At 36.4% G+C, this 7432-nt stretch overlaps 1 long non-coding RNA gene across 1 annotated transcript; it reads right to left on the bottom strand.

Moving 5' to 3' along the window:
- Positions 1–3570: 3570 nt before the first annotated feature.
- LOC110936564 lies at positions 3571–6613 on the bottom strand. The gene is made up of 3 exons (XR_002590121.2): positions 6466–6613; positions 4673–4757; positions 3571–3967 (listed from the first exon to the last, which is right to left on the bottom strand). It is a non-coding gene; the product is annotated as an uncharacterized LOC110936564 (long non-coding RNA).
- Positions 6614–7432: the final 819 nt, after the last annotated feature.

Raw genomic sequence — 7432 nt, 5'->3', positions numbered from 1 at the left:
GATAATTCGGCAGCACTTCGTTACCGAATACAAGATCTAATTCCGCTTCAAATGAAACGGACATGCTCCTATATATAGTGGTTGTGATTCCTCTTGAAATGAACCAAGACACATTCAAGCGGAATTAGAATGTTAATTTCGCTTGAACATGCATTTGACACTTTCAAGCGGAATTAGCATTAAGGTGATTTCGCTTGAAATGGTCTCTGGCACTTTCAAGCGGAATTACAAACATATCCACTAAAATCAGTTTCTAGCAACTCGAGCACTGGTTATCCTATCCTATTACATTACATGACTCGATACAAGACGAAGTCAATAGACATACAACACTAACAATATATATATAGGGAGCCGCTAAAATAGGAACCACCTCCAGTTGTAAGAACCGCGAGAACCACTCTCAACCAATAACATTGTGCCAACTGAAAGGGCATTTTGGTCTTTTACCCCAAATGTCAATTTCCTACCTCTTTCCTCATTTATTATTGTCAAACTACCTCTCTCTACCTTTTTAACCCCCCAATATATCATTTTTGAAACCCATCTCTCTCATTTTATAACCAAACCCTCCACACACCGGCAAGAACTCCATCTCCCAAATACCTACCCCTCTGCTTCCTCCCTCATCTCACCAAAGACCGGAGCCGGATGTCAGCCGGTACTCCCTCTTTTTTTCCGGTGGCGGTGGCGGTGAGCTTCCAACGTCAAGCGAAGAGAGAGAGAGAGACGGTGGCGGTGATCAGCCACCACCCCCAAATACCTCAGCCCCTCCCCCTGTTCATTAACCGGCGGACACAACCGGGTTCCTCACCGTCAGAGGAAAGAGATCGGAGGGCAGAGAGGGAGAAATGACGGTGGAGGCGCCGTTGTTCCGGCGGCCGTCTGCAGCGGCGACAGGCGGTTGTGGTGGCTGCTCTCCGGCGGCATCTTCTGCCTCCCTTTCCTCTCCGCCGCCCCCTTTGTGACTGGTGTTTGGTGGTGGTGGCGTTGGGGTTGGTGGCGGTGGCGTTGGGGATGGTGGTTGAGCCCGGGGGGGGGAGGCGGTGGCTGAGCCGGTGAAGCGGGATGCAGGTTTGAATTTTGTGGGTTTGAATTTTTGGTTTGATCTGTTAAAAATTGTGGGTTTGAATTTTTGTGGGTTTAGATCTGTTGGTATTTGATCTGTTGGTATTTCTTGTTGTTGGTTTTGATCTGTTGGTGCTTTTTGATCTGTTTGTGGGTTTTTTGCTGGGTTTTGTTGGTGCTTTTTGCTAGATTCGAACACTGATTTTTTGGATAGTGATTTCGAATCACAACAGTAATTTTGAATGTTTTGGATAGTGATTTTTGAATCACAACAGTGATTTTTGGATATTGATTTTTTTGGATAGTGATTTTTGGTGATTTGTGAACTTTTTGAATGTTTGAACAGGTTACCTTTCGTTGGGTTTTGTTTGAACAGATATCGAAATCAAGGCATGGTTACCTTTTGATTATGTGGGTTTTGATATGGTCGATTTGGGCGGCGATGATGAAAAAAAACGTAAATTTAGATGATGATGGCGCGGAAAAAATGGCGGAGGGTAGGTTTTTTAAACCTGCAACCCCACTTTTGCAGCCTTTTTGATTATCGGATAATCTGAGCCAAACCACTTTTTTTCGAGATACACTTTGTTTTGATGTTGTTGGTTCCTCCCCCCCCCCCAGTCGATGATAATAACAATACATCTGAGACACCTCTCGAGTTTGCGATTTCTGGGTGCGTTCGTTTTTGCGTAAAAAAATTTTTGTAAAAAAAAAAATTAAACCGGAAACTTTTTAACGTGAACCGTAAACTTTTTACGTAAAACGTATAAACGTGAAGCGTAAAAAGTTTTACGTAAAACATAAACGTAAAACGTTTTATGTAAAACGTAAATCGTAAAAAGTTTTACGTAAAACGTAAAACGTAAAAAGTTTTAACGTAAAACGTAAAAAGTTTTAACGTAAAACGTAAAAAGTAAAAAGTTTTAACGTAAAACGTAAAAAGTTTTACGTAAAACGTAAAAAGTTTTACGTAAAATTTTAAACGTAAAACGTAAAATTTTAAACGTAAAACGTAAAAAGTTTTACGTAAAACGTAAAAAGTTTTACGTAAAACGTAAAAAGTTTTACGTAAAACGTAAAACGTAAAATTTTTAACGTAAAACGTAAAATTTTTAGCGTAAAACGTAAAAAGTTTAACGTAAAACTTAAAATGTAAAAAGTCTAAAAAGGTTAACGTAAATCGTAAAACGTAAAACGTAAAAAGTGTAAAAACGGCGCGTAAAACCGGGAATAAAAAACCGCACGTAAAAATCCGGTCGCAAAAACGGCGTGAAAAAAACGGGGCTTAAAAAAACGGCGCGTAAAAACGGGACATAAAAACGGGACGTAAAAAATGGGGCGCAAAAACGGCTTGTAAAAAATGTGACGTAAAAAACGGGGCGGCAAAAAACGGCGCCTAAAACCGGGCCTAAAAAACGGCACATAAAAACTACGGTCGCAAAAACGGCGTGAAAAACGGAGGGTAAAACAGATCGTAAAAAAACACGCGTAAAAAACGGGTGGTAAAAAAACGCGCGTAATTTTTTTTTTTATGAAAAAATCTGATTTCAAAATATTTGTTTAATAAAGAAATCTGATTTAGAAAAAAATAATTAATGTAATAGGACAAAATTGTAATAAAAAACAATAAACTCAATAAGACAAAAAAAACAAAATTACTTAAATACCCTTTTAGATTAAAATATTAAAAACATAATAAGACAAAAAAATTTAATATTACTTTTAATTACTTTTAATCTCATCCATCCATTTTTAAGATCTAATGGCCAAGAAGTGGTTCCCGCGGTTCTTACAACTGGAGGTGCTTTTCATTTTAGCGATCCTATATATATATATATATATATATATATATATATATATATATATATATATATATATATATATATATATATATATATATATATATATATATATAGGGAGCCGCTAAAATAAGAACCCCCTCTAGTTGTAAGAACCGTGAGAACCAATCTCAACCAATTAGATATTATGACACCCCAAATGTCATTCCCCACCCTCTCTCCTCATTAATAGTTGTCAGTAGTCTCTCTCCTCCACCATTTTAAAAACTCCATCTCCTCATTAATAGTTGTAGTAGTCTCTCTCCTTTCTTCAATTTTTTTGAAAACCCTCTGCTCTTCCTTTGTTCAATTTTTGAAAACCCTAAAACAACACCCACCTAATTTACTCATCCTCTCCACTCGATAATATCTACAGACAACACACACCAAAAATCTGCTACCTCATTCCTCTCTCTCTCTCTCCCATCGGTGAAGAAACCGGCGACTGGAGCCGGAGATCTGACCACCCAACGCCCCCATTGTTACAGAACTGAACGCCCCCCCCCCCTCCGATTTCCGGCGACAAGCACCAGCCTCCCTTCCAAAATGTAATATTATCATACTATTATTTAACAAAATTCGGGCATTACCCGTTCGTAATAAGAACAATTCCCTGTAAGACTAACGTGTAATAACTTAAAATACGACGCAGCGGAAAACAAGAGCCCAAAAATTTCGTTCTTTAATAGACATATCAAACACATGAAGGTTCAAATGCGAAATGCCATATATTCATTAAAACGGATTTATAACGTTTTATAACATTAATACTTCAAAACCTATATGAGTTACACTATGTGACCATTCTACCCCGTACAATCCTTGCTCTCAACTCGAACTAAGTCCGCTTCACTTCAATAAATGTAGAGAAAACCCAAGCGATACCTGTGGACACCACGTACAACCAAACCATTAGTCATTAACATACCATACAACATTAAACTATATAATAGAATTTCGTAGAGCATTCTATAAAGTAGTCGTGGAATTGTCCAAGCGCTTTCTTAAATACTCTTATCCAAATCCAGCTCCATTTCTTCATGAAGCCAACGATCCCATACCTACATTACATTCCAACTCAACGCACATCATTACTAACCATAAATACTCGAACACTTTGATAACGTTCATGCATATGTCTTAAGCATTGAACATTCATTCACACATACATTCACACCTACGTACTTATTATCATACATACATACATATATATATATATACACACACTTATATATATACATGCGTACCTTCATACATGCCAATGTTCCTTCCTACGCACAATCAATTAATCACGAATATATACACAAGCTTCTTTTACATGTAGGTTTATGCCGGAATGTCACATTCACAACTTTACATAGTATAGACAATCTATGATTCAACCCACGTGCCCTTTGGATTCCTATACACATATACTTATAAAATTTCCTACACTAACACGAAACAATCCGTTCATTCACTAACTGACAACCGAATCATATAAAACTTGTTCCTAATGGTCCGGGAAATGTTCCCCTTACATAATGACTAAAAATTCTTACCCAAGGTCTTAACCATAACGAATTTCATTACATTACGCAACATATGCACATAATTCGACCCATTTAAACCCACCAATTTACTTTCGGCTTAAATACAACCTTCTTCAATAATGAGGCATTATTGGCTTTGTACTTCTGATTATTACATGTTCTTTCATGATGTTTCGTAAACATAAGTATTAAAATCTATTAAACCTACTAAAAAGTGAATCGAAACTCACTTACCTCGAGTACTCCAATAAGTGTATTTGTCACCTTGCCTTATCTTGACCCGTTATCCTCCTATGCTTGACCTCTCCTTGACACGTTCCTATTATCTCATTCCATTACATCCATTCAATAGTTAGTATACATAATCATACGCATCACTAACCACACTTCTATTCACGTGTCAATCGCTTAACGAGTTCAACATGTATCATAATACTACAATGCTAATCAATCTAACAATTTATCATTCCATCATCACAACAGTCATACATGAGCTTCTAGCATGCATAATTATGTATTTACATCATGTTCGTTATTCTTTCAAAATTCCATACTTAGAATGATAACCTTTTCTAAGTTAGGCAACTTGCTTCATATGTTAAACATTTCATACCATTTCTTAACACCTTGGTTTTTACACATCCATTCTACTATTTTCTAGCAACAACCTGTTTCGACCCGTTGGTGCAATTATATGCATAAACTAGTTGGTAAGTGTTTTAGACACTTAAAACAATCAAATAACTTACTAATAATTTATTAAAATCAGTAGTTCATGATTCATACAAGTGTGCATAACAATACAACTATTTTTACTGAATATTTATACTAAAATTTGTGCAGCAACTTTCTGCGCAGCAGCTGTTCACGACACATTTTAACCCATTTATCTTCTGATTCAGTTCTTCAGGTTCAAATATGAAATGATCTACACTCAGAGATCTTTCTAAGCATATAAAGATCGTAACAATCGGACATTCCTATGATTTTATATGATTTTTACAAAATTAGCACAGAAGCTGAAATGCTTCCAAACAGCTTGCTGTCAAAACGAATTTACTAACTTTTCATGCTGTTTTGACCCACTAAATCTCATAACCAGCCTCTTATGACCAAATATGAAATGTAATATGCGAAACATCCTTTTCAACGATATAAGGCTCGTTGTCTAACTCCTAATAACGAATGAGATACGGCCTTTACAAGATGACTATCTAAGGTTGTCAAAAGTGACGAATTTACTAACTTTTCATGCTGTTTTGACCCACTTAATCTCATAACCAGCCTCTTATGGCCAAATATGAAATGTAATATGCGAAACAACCTTTTCAACGATATAAGGCTCGTTGTCTAACTCCTAATAACGAATGAGATACGGCCTTTACAAGATGACTATCTAAGGCTGTCAAAAGTGACGAATTTACTTAATTTTCATGCTGTTTTGACCCACTTAATCTCATAACCAGCCTCTTATGGCCAAATATGAAATGTAATATGCGAAACAACCTTTTCAACGATATAAGGCTCGTTGTCTAACTCCTAATAACGAATGAGATACGGCCTTTAAAAGATGACTATCTAAGGCTGTCAAAAGTGAAGAATTTACTAACTATTTTACACAAACTTTGTAGGCATTTTATCAAACACTTGGCGGGTTTCGCATTTAAAGCATAATGTACAAATATTCTCATGTTCATCTTCCTAATTCTTGTGCTCACTTGCCATTAACATCTAAACAAAACTCGCATAACTTCACACCATACTAAATCTAACTGACAAAAACCAATAACATAAATCATAACACTTTCGAATTTGCATAAGATTTGACATGGGTAGTATACCCATGTCGCCACCCTACCTATAGCAAATGGGTTTTCCCCCAATATTCATCATAATCAAAATTAAACATACTTTGGCATCTACACATTCATTATAACTAACATTCATGCTAAAATCTTACACTATAATCACATATTACACAAAACCCACTTGATCAAACATCATTAAAATACCAAAATTCGACTTACATGATGGTAGAAACGCTAAAGTGATCGAAAATCTTGGTTCATGCATTAGTTTAGCCCTTCAATCCCCCTTCAATTTGATGGATTTTGGTGAAACTAAGGTTTCACCTCACCCTCTCTCCCTGATCGATCGTATATACACACATGCACACTCTATGTGTGTTTTTAATTTTTTTTATACTTTTAATGTTTTAAGTTTTGCCACTTTACACATTTGGCCCCTCAAGAATAATATGTATATTATTAAGACCAAGACTATCCTTACTTGTTCATAACTAGCTTAAATTAAAATTCTCATGGAATTTGGGGTGTTACAAATCTACCCCCCTTAAAGAAGGTTTCGTCCCCGAAACCTCTTTCTTTTCTTCTACAACCCGTCTAGTTTTATTCTTCGTTCCCTCACTCATTCAAGTTACATTGGACGACTTACATAAGCATGTTGTGAGAATTTACCTAATCACAGATCCCATAGTCCATAATTTGAAACTAGCATCCTGATATATTATTCATACTTATCAAGATTTCAAACTTCCTTGCGAAAACCAATCCCTAGTCATCATTAATTTATTCATTTCCGCATACAATCTCGTTCATTCGTACATATTAAACATATCATACCTATTCATATGGAGGTACTTTTTCAATGATAGTGTAAAATTTTCATAAACTCATCCAATCTTTCTTTACAAACCTTCTAGACGTGTTACTTATTTCATTCATTCGCATACATAACTTCCCGCACATACATCATTAAAACATGATAGTTGTCTTGAATTTCTTAGCTTCATAGTCAACTTGGGGTGTTCCTAATGTTTAATGAATGCTAGAAATGAATTAAGGACCTTAGCCTAATAAACAAACAATTTCAGCATAAGCAGATAAGGGGGCGGGGGGGACCCGTCGCCGACGGCACATGGTGCGTCGCCGACGGGCTCGGGAAGGTCCCTTCGCTAAACATTTCCCGTAGACA

Source organism: Helianthus annuus, chromosome 4, assembly GCF_002127325.2.
Source record: "Helianthus annuus cultivar XRQ/B chromosome 4, HanXRQr2.0-SUNRISE, whole genome shotgun sequence".
Lineage (NCBI taxonomy): Eukaryota > Viridiplantae > Streptophyta > Magnoliopsida > Asterales > Asteraceae > Helianthus > Helianthus annuus.
Note: the sequence above shows the minus strand (reverse complement) of the source record. Positions and strands in the feature narration are given on the sequence as shown.